General features: G+C 42.4%; 1 long non-coding RNA gene across 1 annotated transcript in view; it reads left to right on the top strand.

Moving 5' to 3' along the window:
- Positions 1–22,127, top strand: part of LOC146072420 (uncharacterized) — a 39,128-nt gene that overhangs the window by 5,139 nt on the left and 11,862 nt on the right. Inside the window, exon 2 of the long non-coding RNA XR_014473116.1 lies at positions 14,245–14,348. This is a non-coding gene — a long non-coding RNA (uncharacterized LOC146072420). The remainder of the gene's footprint in view (positions 1–14,244; positions 14,349–22,127) is intronic.

Raw genomic sequence — 22,127 nt, 5'->3', positions numbered from 1 at the left:
CTTTGCCTTTGCAAGGGGTGGCAGTGGGACCCAGGACCCTGTCAGGCTACTCTAACAGTGAACCCCGGCCGGCTGGTGGGCGCCTCTCTTTGTTCCAGATGCAACATTACTTGCTTACTTTGTTTAATTACATGAAACAGGCCCAAGGTACACCTAATTATCTTCTAAATCAATTATCAAGGTGCAATTGACCGTCACTGCTAACAATCTACATTCTTTAGGAATATACTTTAAACTGCTCATTTAGGGGCCTATTTATCAAATAATAATTGCAGGATGTTCAAATATTAAGGATCCCCTGAATGCATAAAGGAGGGAGAGCAGCAGATTTCTCTAGCAATCATTTCCCCATCAGTTGCCATTGCACATACGTGGTCATCTTGCTGCGTATGCAGAAAATAGTCCTGGCTCCCACTATAAAAGGGAAATAATTGCCTGCGCCATTGGGTGCTGGATGACTGCCGGCAGTCGGGATCCTTGCAGTTAGTATACCAACATTGCAATCCGGACTGTTCAACTGCTCGACAGTCGCGATCTCAACTGACTGAGGCTATTCTCCATAGTGGGGGTCCAAGACCTCCATAGAGGGGAAATAGAATCAGTGGCGAGGGCAGTGAGCTGAGCCATGAAGCCCGCAAGGGGCTTTTTTGCGCTCTCCCCCCTGTCGGAGTACCGGTGGTTGGGATTCCAATGTCGGTATACTGACCGTTAGAATCCTGACCGTCGGCCATTCATACCACACCCTTGCCATCATTCTCCTTCTTTACACATCACAAATTTGGGCTCCCATTGGAGGGTGCCGGACGGCTCCCCCCATTGGAGCCCCTGTCCCTGCATGTGATTTTTAAGACATTTGAAGGAAATTTGAATTATCTTGTGTGAAAGCTGATAAGTAGTACATGTGCTCCATAGTTTTACAAACATCAGAATATATTGCAGAAAGGGTACTGCTGTTTCACCTAGTCTAATGCTGCCCACACATGGTGCGATTATCACAGGCAGTTTTATTTTTTTAGTTTAGCGTTATGCGCGCTCCCGCACTGTCAATATCGCAAGTCAAAATAGTATGTGCATGCGGGTATTTTTGGACTACATTGCATGCTACTGTATTACATATTATTGTAGTGTAGTCAAAATCTGGTGTAGTTGAAATCTTATGTAGTTCAAATCGCACAGTGTGTACAGTCCAAATTGCATAGCACATTTCATAGGCTCAAATCGCACCTAACACACATCTCACCGTGTGTGGGCACCATTAGATGTTTTCTTCTTTGTATTTTCTTTCTTAAGAATAGTTATATGTTTGTCCTATGCATTTTTTAATCATAAGGTTCTTGAGCCATGGGTTTAATTCCCACAAGGCCCTCATCAATGTGTAGTTTGCATGTTACCTTTATGTTTGCGTGTTTAATACGTTGATGACATGTTCCCTAAGACCCCAATGCTAACCACTATACCACAGCTCTATAATAATAAAAATAAAAGGTAAAGTTTTTTTTTTTCCGGCCTTTTAAATCAGCTTTCAAAATACTGCTGTTATGCTGTCACATGCAAATATCAGGGTATTTTATCTGAGTGATTTACTTCTATTTGTGTAACCAGTGAGCTTATCAAATGCTTATAATAGCCAAGGTAAAGTCATGCAAATATCACCAACTTCTTGACGGATGAATGCTTATGTGACGTCAGCAATGACCTAGTTTCCTAAACTGCCAAGGGTGAACTGATTTAAAAAAAAAAAAAAAAAAATCAACTTACATAACAGCCTTACTTACCACAGAGCCTCATTTTCCAGTAAAAAAAAGAAAAGGTCAGTAAGACTGAATTCATATAAAAGATGGAAATTAAATATGTACGCACTCAAATCTTATCAGATGTACTGTACAGCTGCAGAACATAGGGATTTGTTGATTTGATTCACTGTAGTCTATTTACTTTTTATCTACCAAGGGGCATGAAAAAGCAGGTCAAGAGCCTGATTCAGAGGAGGAGTGACCAGTTCTACGTCTATGGTCGCAGCGAATCAGAGCAGTTATGAATGCTGCAGAAGGTGCCCATTGCTGGCTTCTCAGATCCGCTGCCTGCTTCTGAAAATGTAGCAGTTAATCACCAGAGTGCAGGCTGTTGGATATCTGTGCACTCCTAAGTCAGCTCAGAATGTCCACACAACTCACATGCATTGTCACACAACACACCTGTGTTCTGGCATGTTTCTGTTTTTTAGAGCTACAGTGTCTAGATAAACAGTCGGTCTACCCCAATGTTTGACATGCAAAAGGTTGACAGGGTCAAAAGGTTCAAAAGGCTGACATGCAATAGCTTTACAGGGTCAAAAGGTCAACCTGAAATGTTGGATACATGGCAAGGTCAACATGAGTTTTTCATGATTTTTTTTAAATGGCTTTTTCTTACTTCACCATCTATGTTGAGAGGTAGAATTTAATAGTGGGCCAAGCTAAGTAAGGCACCAAGCCAGAAGCATGGTAAGCTAAGCGAGACATGCATGTACGCGTTACACTAATTAGGGATCCATGTCGAAAGTTGTAAACATTGACACAATAAAATTGTGAAAAACTCATGTCAACCTTTTCATTTGTCTACCTTTTTCATGTCTACCTTTTCACCATGTCAAACTTTTCCATGCCAACATTTTGACCCTGTCAACTTATTGCATGTCAACCTTTTGGGGTATCTAGACACTGTGGGTGAAATTTTTATAGAATGCGAGCCTTTCTCAATTTTAAAAATCGCACCATATCGCCGCACATCGCACTTTTTTCCGCATTTTTCCCTTGTAATCCGCATACTACCCCTTATACAAATCAGGCAACACAATAGTAACCCCCCTTATACTGTACTTGCCTCTTACACATTATGCCACATGGAATGACCCAAAATTCACACTGACTGAGTCAAAATTCACGTTTTGCCACACAGATTAAGGCAAAATTCACATTTTGCCACATGGATTGAGCCAAAATATACACTATGCCAAACGCATTGAGCCAAAATTCACAATATGCTTCTCAATTACGAGCCATTAAAAATTTACACCATAATGTCCATTACTTGTTAAGCCACACACCATAATTTCCATGAAGTATTATGCCAACCACCATAATGCCAATTAAAAATTATGCTACATAAGTGCTGCTTACCTGCGTGCTCATTTCCAGGGGTTCCATGCCCATTGCCAGGGGTTCCATGCTCATTGTCATGTGGGATTACATGCTCATTGCCAAGAGGGAATACATGCTCGTGGTAACTGGGGGACAGCTGCTGCCAGGCAAAAGTGACAGCCATTGACAGCCAGGCAGAGAGCAGGGAGGGCTGCCCGGCTGTATTCAGAGCATTGCAGATCCCGGCTATTTGACATAATACCCCTTTCAGACCAGAAAATGCAGGAATTTACCCAGGAATATGGTCTCAGGATTATGCAGGGACATTCCCAGGCTGGCTCATTTTACATAAGCCTAGTCCCTGCATTTTCTGGTGAGAAGGTGAGAGAAAACCACCCCCCTCCTTTAACCGGTTATATAATTTAAGCGGGTATATCTTCGGAACTAACAGACCCATTTACATGAAACCAGTATCATATTGAAGAACTTTTAACCCCTTCATGACAGAGCCAGTTTGTGCCTTCATGACAGAGCCCTTTTTTTCAAATCTGACATGTCTCACTTAAGTGGGGATAACTTTTTTTTGCTTTTACTTATCCCAGTGATTTTGAGATTGTTTTCTCGTGACACATTGTACTTCAAGTTAGTGGTAAATTTGGGTCGATACAGTCTGTGTTTTTTTGTGAAAAATACCAAAATATCGTGAAAAAATGGAAAATTTAGCAATTTGCAAAATGTTAAATTTTCTGCTTGTGAGACAAATAATCATACCACTCAAAATAGTTAATAACTAACATAGACCATATGTCTACTTTATGTTTCCATCATTATTTCAACTTCCTTTTAATTTTTTTGGACACTAGGAGGCTTACAATATGAATAGCAAATTCTCAAATTTTCAAGAAAATTTCAAACACTGATTTTTTTAGGGATCAGTTCAGTTCTGATGTGACTTTGAGGGACTTGTATGTGAGACACCCCCATAAATGATGCCATTTCAAAAACTGCACCCCTCACAGTATTCAAAACAGCATTTTGGAAGTTTGTTAACCCTTTAGGTGTTTCACAGGAATTAAAACAAAGTGTAGGTGAAATTTCAAAATTTCTTTTTTTTTGCAGAGTTTCAATTTTAATACATTTTTCTAACGAATACAGTAGATTTTACTAGAGAAATGTGACTAAAAATTGATTCCCCCAATTCTTTTGTTTTCAAAAATATCCTATATGTGGCCCTAGTGTGCACGTTGACCAAACCACAGGCTTCATAATAGAAGGAGCACCTACTTGATTTTGGAGCCTCCTTTTTATGAGATTTTTTTTTAGGCACCATGTAGGTTTCTAGGCACCATAAGTGCTAAAAGTTAGGAACCTCCCCCACAAGTCACCCCATTTTGCAATCTACACCCCTCAGGGAATTCATCTAGGGGTATAGTGTACATTTCAAACCCCCAGGGGTTTCACCAATTTTGGTACAACTGGGATGTGAAAATGGAAAATTACATTTTTTTACACAAACATGCAGTTCTGGCTCAAAATTTTTCATTTTCACAAGGTATGAAGGAGAAAAAGCACCCCAAAATCTGTGCCCCAATTTCTCCCGAGTACGGCAATGCCTCACATGTGACCAAAAAATACCAGTTGGGTGCATGGCAGGACTCAGAAGGGAAGGAGTGTTTTTTGGATTTTGCAGCACAGATTTTGGTGGAATGAATGGTGGGTGCTATGTTGCACCAATACAGTGGAACCCCCCCACAAGTCACCCCATTTAGCAAAGTACACCCCTCAGGGAATTCATCTAGGGGTATAGTGTACATTTCAAACCCCCAGGGGTTTCACCAATTTTGGTACAACTGGGCTGTGAAAATGAAAAATTACATTTTTTTACACAAACATGCACTTCTGGCTCAAGATTTTTCATTTTCACAAGGAATGAAGGAGACAAAGCACCCCAAAGTCTGTGCCCCAATTTCTCCAGAGTATGGCAATGCCTCACATGTGACCAAAAAATACCAGTTGGGCGCATGGCAGGACTCAGAAGGGAAGGAGTGATTTTTGGATTTTGCAGCTCAGATTCTGGTGGAATTTTGGTGGGTGCTATGTCGCATTAGCAAGACCCCCCAAGCACCAATACAGTGGAACCCCCCCACAAGTCACCCCATTTTGCAAAGTACAACCCTCAGGGAATTCATCTAGGGGTATAGTGTACATTTCAAACCCCCAGGGGTTTCACCAATTTTGATACAAGTGGGCAGTGAAAATGAAAAATTACATTTTTTTACACAAAAATGCAGTTCTGGCTCAAAATTTTTCATTTTCAGAAGGTATGAAGGAGAAAAAGCACCCCAAAATCTGTGCCCCAATTTCTCCCGAGTACGGCAATGCCTCACATGTGACCAAAAAATACCAGTTGGGTGCATGGCAGGACTCAGAAGGGAAGGAGTGATTTTTGGATTTTGCAGCTCAGATTCTGGTGGAATTTTGGTGGGTGCTATGTCGCATTAGCAAGACCCCCCAAGCACCAATACAGTGGAACCCCCCCACAAGTCACCCCATTTTGCAAAGTACACCCCTCAGGGAATTCATCTAGGGGTATAGTGTACATTTCAAACCCCCAGGGGTTTCACCAATTTTGATACAAGTGGGCAGTGAAAATGAAAAATTACATTTTTTTACACAAAAATGCAGTTCTGGCTCAAAATTTTTCATTTTCAGAAGGTATGAAGGAGAAAAAGCACCCCAAAATCGGTGCCCCAATTTCTCCCGAGTACGGCAATGCCTCACATGTGACCAAAAAATACCAGTTGGGTGCATGGCAGGACTCAGAAGGGAAGGAGTGATTTTTGGATTTTGCAGCTCAGATTCTGGTGGAATTTTGGTGGGTGCTATGTCGCATTAGCAAGACCCCCCAAGCACCAATACAGTGGAACCCCCCCACAAGTCACCCCATTTTGCAAAGTACACCCCTCAGGGAATTCATCTAGGGGTATAGTGTACATTTCAAACCCCCAGGGGTTTCACCAATTTTGATACAAGTGGGCAGTGAAAATGAAAAATTACATTTTTTTACACAAAAATGCAGTTCTGGCTCAAAATTTTTCATTTTCAGAAGGTATGAAGGAGAAAAAGCACCCCAAAATCTGTGCCCCAATTTCTCCCGAGTACGGCAATGCCTCACATGTGACAAAAAAATACCAGTTGGGTGCATGGCAGGACTCAGAAGGGAAGGAGTGATTTTTGGATTTTGCAGCTCAGATTCTGGTGGAATTTTGGTGGGTGCTATGTCGCATTAGCAAGACCCCCCAAGCACCAATACAGTGGAACCCCCCCACAAGTCACCCCATTTTGCAAAGTACACCCCTCAGGGAATTCATCTAGGGGTATAGTGTACATTTCAAACCCCCAGGGGTTTCACCAATTTTGATACAAGTGGGCAGTGAAAATGAAAAATTACATTTTTTTACACAAAAATGCAGTTCTGGCTCAAAATTTTTAATTTTCAGAAGGTATGAAGGAGAAAAAGCACCCCAAAATCTGTGCCCCAATTTCTCCCGAGTACGGCAATGCCTCACATGTGACCAAAAAATACCAGTTGGGTGCATGGCAGGACTCAGAAGGGAAGGAGTGATTTTTGGATTTTGCAGCTCAGATTCTGGTGGAATTTTGGTGGGTGCTATGTCGCATTAGCAAGACCCCCCAAGCACCAATACAGTGGAACCCCCCCACAAGTCACCCCATTTTGCAAAGTACACCCCTCAGGGAATTCATCTAGGGGTATAGTGTACATTTCAAACCCCCAGGGGTTTCACCAATTTTGATACAAGTGGGCAGTGAAAATGAAAAATTACATTTTTTTACACAAAAATGCAGTTCTGGCTCAAAATTTTTCATTTTCACAAGGAATGAAGGAGACAAAGCACCCCAAAGTCTGTGCCCCAATTTCTCCCGAGTACGGCAATGCCTCACATGTGACCAAAAAATACCAGTTGGGCGCATGGCAGGACTCAGAAGGGAAGGAGTGTTTTTTGGATTTTGCAGCACAGATTTTGGTGGAATGAATGGTGGGTGCTATGTTGCATTACCAATACAGTGGAACCCCCCCACAAGTCACCCCATTTTGCAAAGTACAACCCTCAGGGAATTCATCTAGGGGTATAGTGTACATTTCAAACCCCCAGGGGTTTCACCAATTGTGGTACAACTGGGCTGTGAAAATGAAAAATTACATTTTTTTTACACAAAAATGCAGTTCTGGCTCAAAATTTTTCATTTTCACAAGGAATGAAGGAGACAAAGCACCCCAAAGTCTGTGCCCCAATTTCTCCCGAGTACGGCAATGCCTCACATGTGACCAAAAAATACCAGTTGGGCGCATGGCAGGACTCAGAAGGGAAGGAGTGATTTTTGGATTTTGGAGCACAGATTTTGGTGGAATGAATGGTGGGTGCTATGTTGCATTACCAATACAGTGGAACCCCCCCACAAGTCACCCCATTTTGCAAAGTACACCCCTCAGGGAATTCATCTAGGGGTATAGTGTACATTTCAAACCCCCAGGGGTTTCACCAATTGTGGTACAACTGGGCTGTGAAAATGAAAAATTACATTTTTTTTACACAAAAATGCAGTTCTGGCTCAAAATTTTTCATTTTCACAAGGAATGAAGGAGACAAAGCACCCCAAAGTCTGTGCCCCAATTTCTCCCGAGTACGGCAATGCCTCACATGTGACCAAAAAATACCAGTTGGGTGCATGGCAGGACTCAGAAGGGAAGGAGTGATTTTTGGATTTTGCAGCTCAGATTCTGGTGGAATGAATGGTGGGTGCTATATGGCATTAGCAAGACCCCCGAAGCACGGTGAAATGATGAACCTAATAACCCATAGATGTGTGGTATATTTTGAAACACTCCTTCATACATAGGCCGGGTTTGTCGGGGCAAGTTTCACAGTGGAAAATAGTTTCCTTTCTTATTCCCTTTTTATAGCAAACTTTGCACCTTTTTTGTGTCCTGCCCTTTCTTGCAGTGGAGGGGATTTCGTTGGGAAAATGCTGCCCTGGTACAATACGGGGGCCAGTACTAGAAGTACTGGGGCCCTCTGCCTGCTGGTTCCCAAATACTAGGCCCTTTATGACTTCCTCTTGAAAGTGCATAAATGTCCCCCTCTGGCCGGTAGAACGGAATAGCACGTAAGCGTTATACAGTGCCATCTGGATGATATACACGGCCAGCTTCTTGTACCAGATATTTGTTTTCCGCAGGGCACTGTACGGCTTCAGTACCTGATCTGAAAGATCCACTCCGCCCATGTACTTATTGTAATCTAGGATACAATTTGGTTTTGAGGTGTGGGTACTCGTACCTCGTACAGGGATGGAGGTGGTACTGTCTCCATGAATTGTTGTCAGTATAAGGACATCCCTCTTGTCCTTATATTTGACCAACAACATATTTTCTGTGCATATTCCCCTGCTTTCACCCCTTCTTAGTACTTGGGCAATGTGCGTTTTGGGGAGGCCTCTTTGGTTCTTGCGCACAGTACCGCAAGCTGCTGTACCTCTTGAACCAAGGGCCTTAAACAGGGGGATGCTGGTGTAAAAGTTATCCACATAGAGGTGATAACCTTTATCCAGGAAGGGGTGCACTAAATCCCAGACAATTTTTCCACTAACACCTACGAGGGAGGGGGGGCATTCTGGCGGTTCAATTCTTGAATCCTTCCCTTCATATACCCTAAACTTGTGGGTGTACCCTGTGGTGCTTTCACACAGCTTATACATTTTTATGCCATACCTTGCCCTCTTACTGGGAAGGTACTGGCGGAATTTAACCCTTCCTTTAAAATGTATAAGGGACTCGTCGATACTAATACATTTATCAGGGATGTATAGCTCTGCAAATTTGGCACTGAAATGATCAATGACCGGCCTGACTTTGAATAGCCTGTCAAAGGTGGGATCATCTCTGGGTGGGCACTGTGCATTATCGGTGTAATGTATAAATTTATGGATTGCCTCAAAACGAGCCCGGGGCATGGCCATACGGTGAAATGGGGTGCTGTACAGAACATCTGTACTCCAATATTGCCTAATTTGTGGCTTTTTTACTATGCCCATATGTAACACCAGACCCCAAAACGTCATCATCTCTACTGCATCTACAGGGGTCCACCTAGCAAATGATGACGTGGGGTTTTGAGCAATAAACTGCTGGGCATATAAATTAGTTTGGTCCACCATTAAATTTATAAAATCATCAGAGAAAAATAATTTGAAAAAGTCAATTTCTCTGAGACCTGTTGAATCAAATTGGATTCCTGGGATGGCCAAAAACTCAGGAACCTGGGGCTCAAAATTGTCTGGTGGTGGGGTCCATACGAGATCAATTATTGGGGGGGGGGGTCTCAGCTGCTCTACGGGGGCGTCTTTGAGGGGGTCCCTCATCATCAGAGGAGGAAGAGGAGCTTAAGACAAATCCTTCAAATTCCCCGCTTGCCTCACTGGCTGTGTCAGAGTCAGAGGCAAGCATGGCATATGCCTCCTCCACCGAATACATTCTCCTGGATGACTGGGACGACATTTGGGATGACATTTGGGATGCCATTTATATTTTTGTGTTACTGGTAGTGAAATGTTTCAACACGTGTATAGTGTAGGGGGGGGTACAAACTTTATTTCAACCCGGGGGGTATGTAGTGTGTAGTGTGTATGTAGTGCAGAAAAAAAAATACAAAAAAAAAAAAATTGAAGGGTTCAAAAAAAAAAAATGGAAGGGGTTCAAAAAAAAAAAATGGAAGGGGTTCAAAAAAAAAAAATGGAAGGGGTTAAAAAAAAAAAAATGGAAGGGGTTAAAAAAAAAAAAAGGTCCTGCGCCAAAAATTGAGCACAGATGTTGGTCAGTAACGTCCGTCACTGAACAGCGCTCAAAGGCAACAGGAATTTGATCCAAAAAAAAAAAAAAATAGATCAACCCTGTGCCGAAAAAGCTGATCAGTGATGTACGTCACTGATCAGCGCACAGTGGCCACAGGACACACACAAAATCACAGTGTGTGTAAAAAAAATTTTTTAAAAAAGACCCCACAGCACTCACAAAAAATAAAAAAAGGTGATCAGTGATGCGACACTGATTACCAGTGAGGGGCAGCAGGTGCACAACCTTTGGTGGTACTGACAGGTATATATAAAAAAAAAAACCTCTGTACCCCCAAAAAGTTGCTGATCACCTCAGATATAGTGATCAGCACAAAAGGCGGGGGCAGCAGACACAAAATTTAGCACTCTCTATCACTCTCTGTCACTATCTCTCTCTATCTCTCTATCTCTCACTATCTATCACTCTATGACACTGCAGCAGCAGCACTGACAGGTATATCTATATATAAAAAAAAACCTGCGCCCCCAAAAAGTTGCTGATCAGTTAATTTATACTGATCAGCACAAAAGGGGGGGCAGCAGTCAGTTATATAAAAAATATATAGCACAATCTGTCACTATCTCTCTATCTCTCTCTCTCTATCTCTCTCTATCTCTCTCTATCTATCTATAGCTCTATCACACTGCAGCAGCACAAAATATAGCACTAGGCCTCTCTATCTCTCTCTATCTCTCTCTATCTCTTTCAGTTATATAAAAAATATATAGCACAATCTGTCACTATCTCTCTCTCTATCTCTCTCTCTCTATCTCTCTCTATCTCTCTCTATCTCTCTATCTATAGCTCTATCACACTGCAGCAGCACAAAATATAGCACTAGGCCTCTCTATCTCTCTCTATCTCTCTCTCTCTAACTCTCTCTCTATCTAATAAATCGCAGCAGCACAAGATGTCACAGGATGTCACAAGATGTCACAAGCATAAGCAATATCAATGATCAGGTAAGTATTTTGGATGGGTTCTGGTCAGTATAGGCGGCAGCTGGGCACGGTGACCGCACTGCACGCTATTCCAGACCGGAATGGCGTCTGCAGTGCAGTCACCGTTAGTTTAAACCCCCCTCCATGGCTGTGATTGGTCCGTCGGTCCGACGAACCAATCACGGCCTTTGGGGGCGGGAGGGGTGAGGTGGGGTGACACCAGTGTCACCCTTACACCCCGCGGTGATTGGTGCTGTACTTTACAGCACCAATCACCTCCGATCCCGTGTCACCGGCGAACGTTATTCGCCGGTGACACAGAAAACGCTGTGAATGGCTGTTCACAATGAACAGCCAATCACAGCGATCGCCGACGGGGGGGCGGCATCGCCGCCCCCCCTGGGCATGCACGGACATGTCTGCTGTCAGGGACAGCAGACATCGTCCCTCTGTCACTGCGTCTCTAGACGCAGTGACAGTTTTAAGCCATGACGTATATATACGTCAACGGTCGGGAAGTACTTCCCGGCCATGACGTATATATACGTCAAATGTCGTGAAGGGGTTAAGTGGGCTTTAAGTGATTTTGGTCCCATGAAATTGGGCCATTTGGTTCCAGAAAAATCTGCCCTCTAAGAACATGAACAGCCATGAAATTAGATTTCAGAAATAAACAAAATCGGTTCACCCGCAATATCTCTGGAACCAATTAACCCATACCAGCTTGGTATCAGATTAAAGGCCCAGCGATTTGGGTTCGAATGAAATCAATTACTTCTGTAATGCCAGGGGGGGAACAGGGCAGGGACCGGAATTAGCGGGTCCCATGTTATCCTACAGGGAAAACGTTCCAGTTTTGTCCAGCTGTATCTCTGGTTCCCGGGGGGGCTAGCGATGCGGGGCTGAGCTCGTTGGAAAGCCCCAGTTCTCATCTACAAAATTTGGACCTATTTGGAGAATGGGCCTGGAGCTGTAGCTCCATCAGGCCCATTGTTAATCCGGCCCTGACTCCACACAGGACATTTTGTTTCCCACTGTCTCTGTCATCCGCTCCCTGTCACCCACTGCCTTCCCTTCCACCTTCTGCATCTTCCTGTCATCTACTGACTCCCCCTGTCACCCTGCATCCCCCTATTTCTCTCTGACTTTCCCTGTCACCCACTACCATGCAGCATATTCTGAACTGGTGTTATCAGAAGTTGTAGAGACCTGTATGCAGGGGTTAAAGTGGGGGGTAGGGGGGAACTGAATTCCTCCCCCTGCATTGGTAGGGTGAATTCAGGTTCACCTCCACCACAGCCCTACACTATAATTCCATCAAAACAGCCTGTCTCAGCAGCTTCCTTTTCTGGAACAGCGTTTGTCACCAACGCTGCTGAATTAAAGAAGACAGGAAAGAAAGCTGCTGGAGGGACACAAACAAATATATGTATAAAGGGCATTTCCTGTGGACATTTTGTGTAAGGGGTACTACTGCTATGGTCATCTTATGTATAAGCAATACTACTGAGGGCTTTATGTGGAACGACACTGCTGTGTGGCATACATGTATAAGGAGTAATACTGTGTAGTGTATCTTGAATAAGAGACACAACTTTGTGGTGTAATATGAAACTGGGTCACTAAATTTGAATATGATTGCGCATAATTTGAATTTGGGGTACTAATGTTTGACCACACCTCTTCTTTGTGAGACCATTGTCTATAAAGTATGGGGACTAGGGCACACCTGTGGTTTGCCTAATATGGGGGAGGGTGGAGGACCGAGTTCCAACACCTCCCCAGGACGACTTCAAGCCCTGCCTGTGTGTGTGAAATAGGCAAGCCTCCACCCCCCCCCACCCCCTGTTTCACAACTGATCCAGTGTAGCATTGAGTCCAGACACCAGGGAAAGTGCATACTAGGGTGCCCACCTCCACCCCTCACTGTACTTTTGTGCAACACATATCCCTCAGACCTCTTCAGATGCCCCCCTGATCTCTCCATATACCACGAGACTTCCCAAAGCATTAGGGCAGCACAGACAGTGTAATGGTTAGCATTACTGCCTAACAGCGCTGAGGTCATGGGTTTGATGGCCCTAACTGTGCGGAGTTTGTATATTCTCGCCGTGCTTGCATTGGTTTACAATGGGTACTCCAGTGTAAACTGGTAGGTCAATTGGCTCTTAATAAAATTAACCCTAGAATGTCTGTGTGTGTGTGCATGTGGTAGAAAATATAGATTCTAAGCTCCACGGGGTCAGGGACTGATGTGAATGTTCAACTATACTCTGTAAAGCGCTGCGGAATATGTGGGCGCTATATAAGAAACTGTTAATAAATAAATAAAGGATTTATAAATAATACTTTATTCAATATGCTTCCCCATACCTAGGCAGTCTTATAATTGCAGGAATTACTGCTGGCAATAGCTTTCCTATCTTCAGGGGTAACCCTCTGAAATAAGAAAAAGCCCATATCAATTATTAAAGGAAAACAGTTCTTACCTGTTTTAGGTTATGTGGTGTTGAACAAGACATTGCTTCCATTCATCCATACCACATCTGATCACCAGCCACCAGCAATGGGGAGGAGGGTCAAGGCACATATGAGGAAGGGGTCAGTGACACAGATGTGAAATGTGACAGATGCACAAGTGGTAAAAGGGGTAGAAGCAAGCTGTCAAAGAAGCAGAGGCACGCATGAATAAGTGGCGAGTTCAGAGGTCCAGCAGGGGAACTCCTCCTGCCTCTTTTACATAGTGATTGGCCAGCCAATAAAAGCATGGGGAGGAGTTACTGGGAAGTAAGAAGGCATTCTTATCACTAAATGTCAAATATATTTAGTTCTTATAAGATTCCTTAAATTTACATATATATTTGTAAATATGACTTAACTAATATTCTATAGATCATGTATACAGCTAGAAATATAAATATGTTTAAATATAATATATCACTGTGAAACATGTACTTGGAAATTGCATAAAAAAATAGATATTGAACTACATACTTCCAGTGCACAGACTCAGTTCCGTTACCTCATTGGAAAGAAATAATCTATCAGCCGCAAATTCATAACAACTCAAATACAATTTTCTCAGCAAGACACATGAGATACTTCAATAAAATGTAGAATAATGCATGTGTTTAGCCCAAGGGTACGAGATGAGCTTTCTTGGCAATTTAATACATATAAGCATTGACTATATTCCACACTGTGATACAAATCACTCAAGATGCTTTACTAGCAACACAATGAAATTCAGTGTTCTTATTTCTTTTCTCAGAGCCTGTGGCCAATGGTTTCTTGAACTGTGCTGCTCATATATGATGGTAAATGAAACAATTATGTGTTCCGAGGCAATCTGCTAATGTTCTGTCACATTTCCAGGTCAGTAAGTATATTGATGTGGAGACTTTTCTCATTTAAGCTATTTAAAGTTCATCTCTCCCTCTCCCTACAGCACTCTAAATTGTCAATAAAGTATTTCCATAGAATACACTGAAATTATTTGCAGAGCTTAATAATTCCCTATATTATTCAGAAAGCAAGTAATAAATAATAAACATGATGGAATCATTTTATTCACAGCTAAAAAAAAGGCACATACACATCCAGGCCTATTTATTGTGATGATTTCTCTAGAGATAAGGCGATTCCATTTAAGCCCCCATGGTGCTGGTAGCTTCCGTTAGGTCTGTCCGATAAAGGCTTACAAGTACAAACCAAAAATCTGTTTATCAATCAGTGGTCCTAGTATTCCCGCTTTCCTCCAATCGCATCACCAGATCATGATGAAGATAGCAAGGACACTTCCAGAAAAATTGATTATTTTGTTTGTAGAAAATTAAATTGAAAGCCCAAGTTGGACATTCCTGTCCATTGCTAGACTGGTCAAGCTGGCTCATATGGGCTGGGTGATATGAATGCTAGACATTAATGGGTAAGTTAACGAAGAGGAGAGTTGGGATGGGATGTTGCCAATAGCAACAATTCAGAGCTTACTTGTTATTTATTTAGCACTTTCAAGAATATAATAGATATAATCTGATTGGTTGCAACATCCCTTTGTCAATAGGACTCAGTGTTTACAATCACCATATGCCAGAAAAAAAAATCACAAAGGACAACTCTTATTTTCAATAGAAGGGTCTATGGGATTAGGACCCAGGAGTGCTTCTGCTCATATGTTGAGTGACGCAAGCACCCTGGGGGGTCTGGTAGGAATCCAATTAGATCCCTAAATTTGCATGCGATTTGCATGCAATGTGGTCCGAAGTTAGTTAAAAAAACACGGGCTGCACAGACTTTATGTGCTGTGCGATGGGATGTCCGCAGGAGTGCACATTGCATCGCATTGCACGGCACCCGCACACCGTGTATGGGCACTTTGAGTGGTGACAGAAAACTTTGTAATATCAACAGATAGTAAATAGGTTTAACAGAGAGGTAAAAGAGAGCGGTGAAGCTTAAGTTAGTTTAGTTAGTTAGTTTAATGGTATTCTTGTGGAATTGTTTTAACTACTTTCTATGCAAATTTTCAATAATCTTATTAGTGATTAAATAATGTTTACAAAGGGATTTCTTCTTGATAGTTTGACAATCAATGATTTACAACTGATATTATTTCATACTTGCCTACACTCCCTAAAGCTGTGTGAGAGTCCCTTATTTTGATGTTATTTCCTGCAGCCCCGGAAGAGTAGGAGGTTCGTCCACATCCTGCCTGCTTCCTAGTGAAGGCAGGATGGTGTTATAATTACTGGCAATAGCGGGTCTGTGGGATGGAGCAGATTTAATTGTCTGGAATTGTGTCATTTAGCTCCGCCCTTTACTGGAGAGAGACTGCAAATTGCAAGTGTTTCTCTGTATTGGGGCGTGGCCTAATGATGACACAGAATACCCTGTCCGCTGAAGTGACCTGCAGCATCTCCTTTCTGGGACACTAAAGAAGTAGGAAAGAATGTATTACTTTATCAACATAAAACTTACATCAGCCTAGAAGTGTCAACTGAAGGTACTGTAGTACTCAATTGAACGATTACTGCGTTCTTCCAAACAAGTTCCCTCTTTGATTTGAGACAAAGCTGATAACTGGCTTTAGAGCAAGTGTCTTCCAAACACTGCCATAGGCAAACGCAGGGGGCTTCTGGTTGTTCGGAAACCCCCTCCTCTTGGCAAGTGGATTAAATCATGTGTATATATATATACACACTAAACATCGGCACTCACCTTTCCTGGTTTTGGGGTGCCCTATGGCTTGTGACCACATTGTTTAAACAGACATTGTAGGGGCTCTGCACACACTAAATTAACTGATAATAAATAGTGGAGATTTGGTTCATGAGTTGATCAATGCATTTAAGCCTGCAGCCCCCTTCACGGGCCCCCACTTTTCTGCAGGTCCTAACACTATCGCTGAAAATGGCTACAATACACATAGCTATCACATCAATGTTTGATTCCAGGCATGCTATCTGGTCTAAAGCTCACAGCACACTATGCTTTTATAGGTGAGCAGTTACCAACACACCTGTCACTAATCATCTATGTGTATTGTAGCCATTTTCAGCGATAGTGTTAGGACCTGCAGAAAAGTGGGGTCCCGTGAAGGGGGCTGCAGGCTTAAATGCATTGATCAATGTCTATATATATATATATATATATATATGTATATATATCTATATTTATATATATTTGAAAGTAGTTACACAAATATAGACACACCCATGAGCAGACCACTCAACCAGAACACTGTTTATGCCCTCCACATTATTAGGTGCTGGCCACAACCCCTATTATTGCGCATAATAGGACCTTGATCATTTTCAGCTCCAGGCCCATTTAGACCTTAATCTGGCACTGTGTGGAGTGGAGATCACGGGTCATGGATCTTAGTGAGGGCAGGACCACTGTGTCTTTTGCTCTTTCAGGCAGTAGGGCCCACCCTGCTCTTTCCACTGTGCCATTCATCTGACATTGCTCTAAATGGCCTGCAGGGGGAGGCCAGGGCATAAATCATTGCTTGTTTGGGCATCAGTGGGCCCTTAAGTCCTTAGAGGTCCCATGCAGTGCCCCTGCTGCACCAATGGTAGTTACGTGTCTGAGCAGTGGGCAGTGTACTCTTGATTGCTCATAAAGTTACATGGAAGCACACCTTGAGACACCTGGTATTTGCAAGCTGTGAAGTTAACAGAGGGTCACTGTGAGGTTTTCTAAAAAAGCTAATGCACAGTCCTGTCTCCCGGAAGGTCAAAACTAAATTTCACAGATAATATCTATATACATTTTTGTGTACATACCCTGTGTCACGATCTGGGTTTTTTGTCAATCCAATTGGGGGACTGGGAGCTGAGTTGCACTGAAAAGTAGCTGGATGACTATAAGTCCTGTGCATAGACGAGACAGCAATTGAAGATAGGCAAGAAATAGGAGTTGCACTAGAAGAAGCAGACGGGAACCAGTAGATGTAATCAGGACACAGGAGCGGTCTTGAAGAAAAAACTGGATTCATAAGACTTAACCAGGACACTGGACCGGACTTGAAGAAGAAAGCTGGATCCGGAAGAAGTAACCAGGACACTGGACCAAACTTTAAAACGAAAGCTGGATCCAGAAGACTTAACCAGAACACTGGGCCTGAATTGAAGAAAACTGGAAGAAATATATATACAGCTGGCTGTATAGGAGCTCAGGACACAGGTCCTCCCTAGGGAATGACAAACAAATTACTGGTGTCTGCCTGTGGTCTGGAGACCAGTTTTAACCCTACTGCATGGTGCTAATTGGTGGAGAGGGGATTTGAAGAAATCACATTGGCAGCCTTGAAGAGCAGCCTTCAAGAAAATTGCACCACCATGGAGACAGCATTGTGGATACACGCCAGGTGAGCCTGTAGTACCCAGCTGGGTGGAAGGAAAAAGAGGACACGGCTGGCAAGATGGCATGGAATCCACCCACCGGACCACCGCACCAAAGAAAAGGAGACCCAGTGCACGATCCGGGTAAGCACCGCAGCCGCGGCCTGGCCGTGACACTTCGTTAGACAATATTTTCTTTTATTTGACTTTTAAACTCACAAATTATCAGATTTAAAGAATATTTAATAAACAAAGTACTGTATATATATTCTATAATCCCTTTGACTGAAATACACAGTTCTACATTTCTACTTATGTCATCAAATTAAGGTTTATGCCCATCTCTGCAATTAGGAACCTTTACATTTTCTCAAATTATCCCTTACATAATTTGTGAGGACATGTATGAGTAAACATCCAGTGGAATATGCTGGGTGGGTTTCAGAGTACCTAGAACCCACACCACCACCACTACCCTCATTGACCACAATAAGAGACATTGGGTGAGATTTAATAGGATGAGAGATTCAGAAAGTGAGAGATTTGGTGAGAAATCTCCATTTTTTTTAAAGCGGCAACCATTTACACTGCAAAATCAAACAGTGTAAATGATTGGCACTTTAAAAAAACTGGAGATTTCTCACCAAATCTCTCACTTTCTGAAACTCTCATCCTATTAAATCTCACCCCTGCTCTTTTGTGGCATAATGCTGTTATTCGCTGGTGCAGTTATGTTTACATCACAGTTGTATAATTAAGGATGTGACATAGCTGAAGCGAATCCTGGCTTTTAAGTGAAGCACACTTTTTGCTTCAGATCTGAGTAAAATAATGATTTTTTTTCCCTATTAGACTTAGACCTATTTTGCCAGACTCATTCCTGAACAGCCCCTCAATTGGAAACATATGGTTGGACTTTTTTCTTGCCCTTTGTCTCACTTTCTAATTAAATATTTTACACGGGTCCTCTGGAGACTGACGTCCAGTTAATTCTATTTCTTAATTCACAGTTCCTGTTATTTATTTTTTGCACCCATCTGATCTGTGATAGGAACAGCTGGATTTCACAATGTTGTGATCGCTGCAAAACAACACTTCACCTGTTCGATGAGGAAATAACTTTTATTATGATGACACAAACATTATGCCGCGTTCTCCATTTTATCATTACTGCATTGAAAATACACCTGGCATAACTCAGCAGCAGTGCTCAAGTCATAGTGAAGTCACTGTGTTTCACAATAAATGCACTATACCGACATGTAATGTAAATTGCTGTGCCAGCTAGCAGGATGTAAAAGCTGTCTGTCTATTTTTCCTTAAGTCAATGTTACACTGAAGGGTGATTTAGACCACATATGTGAATTATCATTAATGTTTCCTCCAAAATATACAAACTCATGTATAGATTTTAAAATCCTGATGTTGCCAGGAAATAGTGTATAAAGAAATCACACACTGCGTATGAAAGCAGGCCAGTGAAATGGGTGTGATATCCTGTCTGGAATTTTTCCTAGATTAGAACAGAAAAAAACTAAAAGGTATAAAACAGCATGACTTAAGACAAAATATATGACAACAAGTTTCCATGGCGCATTCAAAGCAATGAGTTAATTTGCAGATACAAAAAAGGTGAAATATTGCCACATTATTCAAGACTGAACGTTTAGCACTTTCTTGAACTTCCTTTTTGCTTTTAATTCACATATTATGACAAGGTTTCCTTAAAAAAGCAATCATTTTCCCCTAGAGTCTGTTTTTCCTCTTCTCTTTTTATGGGATTTGATTTAGATGAAGACTAGATGAAAAAGAAATGCAGAAAAGGAAATTGTCTGCACCAACTCCTCAGCTACTTATCTTGTGTCACTAGTCTAGTGCTTTCCTAAATACATTGCAAAAAAACAAAATCACGTGATCCCTGTCACAATAAATACACAGCACTGGTACAATGATCAAATAGAGTAAGTAACAATGAATCAGCCCCACCCATGCAATATGTATGTTTGATAGGGTGCTTAGGGCTCATGTTCCTGGAAACACTGGTGTGTCCTCCCAATGAGGAGCATGGCCTCAAAGGGAATGTCATATCCCATAGTCAGATTAAGGAAGGGGGGGGGGGGGGGGCAGGGGATACTGTACCACAGGCCCCCTCTATCAGTGGCCTCCTGTACAGAACACACTGACATCACTAGCTCTCCCTCTTGTGCAGCAGCAGAACCAGGCAAACAGAATTGAACAGAAAACTTTGCATTGCAGGCAGAGACAGGTACAGAATTATTAGGTTTCATGAGCTACCGGCAGAACTTCCCGACCAGAAGATAGGAGTTGTGAGAGAACTGTAAGTGACACAGGGATCCCACCTTCTCCTCATCTCCACCTGAGTGTCTGGGTTTTAAGACAGTTTTTTAAAATGAGAAATTTATAAAGTAAAACAAATTTATGTATGCTGTGAAGTTCATGAGGCAGACTTTCATGATTGTATGTACCGTGCTGTATTGACCTTGTAATGGAAGGTTAATGTCTGGTTCATGTTTTGCTACACAAGCGAGTATTTTTATATAATTGTATTTTTCCTGTGTATCTCAATAAAAGGTACTTGTTTCCTAGCACGGCTCCCATCGCATCGCATACCATAAGGCATATGATGGTGTTCGATGCGATGTTACGCGATGGCAGCCGATGTTATACAATTTTAAATTGTATACCATCGAATTGTATGCCATTGTATGCCATATACAATGGTATATGATTTAAAATTGTATAAGCACCCTAATGGATGTTTTCAATGTTAAATGTGCCCCCTATAAGATAATTAATTGTATAAGCACCGTAATGGGTGCTTACAATGTTAAAAGCACCCCCACGCCACCCCCACTATCAATGCCAACCGGCAGGTACGTGTCCTCCATGTTGGCATGGAGTTGATTTTATATAGTGTGGCGAGTGCAGCGAGCCACCGAGCCCGAAGCGTGGCGAGCGGACGCGGAATACATGTAAAGTAATACGCGGCCCCTCGCGGGGCTGGCTGCGCTCGCCACGCTTCGGGCTCGGTGGCTTGCTGCGCTTGCCACACTATATAAAGTCAACTCCACGCCGACGTGGATAGTGGGGGTATGAAAAGGTCGGAGGACGCGTACCGCCTCCCCTCACGGGCTCGCTGCGCTCGCCACGCTTTGGGTTGGCGTTGATAGTGGGGGTGCATTTAACATTGTAAGCACCCATTAAATCAAATCATATAGGGGCTTATACAATTTAAATTTGCATCGCATTCGGGCATATGGCATGCGATGCGATGTCATACAACTTAATATCGTGGGCGCCGTGCTAGGAAACAAGTACCCAATAAAAAAATAAAAAATAAAATCAAAGGAAAGGGCTGTTGATGTCAGCATGTCTGAAGAATAGTCTGTTATAGACTATTGTCATCTAGGAGGTTCACTGGCGGGACAGAGATATGCTTAGTAACGTAATCTTCCCTGTAAATTGTGATGTTTTTACAGCAGTGGTTAAGTTATTGGGCCTTATTCTGGTTCACTCTTAGAGGCAAATTCCCTCTAAAATTGACAAAACCATGTGCACTGCACATGGGGCAGATGTGACATCATGTGCAGAGAGATTTAGATTTGGGTGAGTTATTTTGTTTCCGTGCAGGGAAAATACTGACTGTTTTATTTCTACACTGCAATATAGATCTCACTTTGAAGAAAAACCCCACCCAAATCTAATTCTATCTGCACATGTTACATCTGCCCCACCTGCAGTGCACATGGTTTTGTCAATCTGAGAATGAATTTGCCTCTAAGAGTGAAACAGAATACGGCCCAATATTCTCTTATGGAGGAGGCAGACTTTTTTTATTTTTACAGGTTTTTGGCATGCATTGTGGCTAAGTGTAAAAAAATGTTGTCACACATTTTTATTGAGGTTGTTATGGGTAAAGTAGGGCAGAAGCCTGAGCGCATGTTTGGTTCATGCTTTCTCCTCCTTTAGTGGGTTTTATGGATTTCTACTTTGATGTTGGTGCCAAGAAGGGGCAGGGTATGTTTTGGTTAATATGGTCTCTATCTTACCCGGAGGGGCACTTTTGACCCTGCAGATTGACTCATCATTTATCAGTCATTTGGGCAGGCTCTCAATGTTTTGTCCAAGGTTGCAGGACATGGGTGTTGTTAGCTAAGGTGAATACGGAATGCATTTTTCAGCTGCAGCGCTTTCATCCAAATACATTTAAATATGTTGGTTTCTCAAAGTTGATGGCCTCCTTTACAGAGATACGTGTCTACCCACAGGCTGCTCTCGGAAAATGTGG

Source organism: Crinia signifera, chromosome 4 (assembly GCF_055691185.1).
Source record: "Crinia signifera chromosome 4, ASM5569118v1, whole genome shotgun sequence".
Lineage (NCBI taxonomy): Eukaryota > Metazoa > Chordata > Amphibia > Anura > Myobatrachidae > Crinia > Crinia signifera.
Note: the sequence above shows the minus strand (reverse complement) of the source record. Positions and strands in the feature narration are given on the sequence as shown.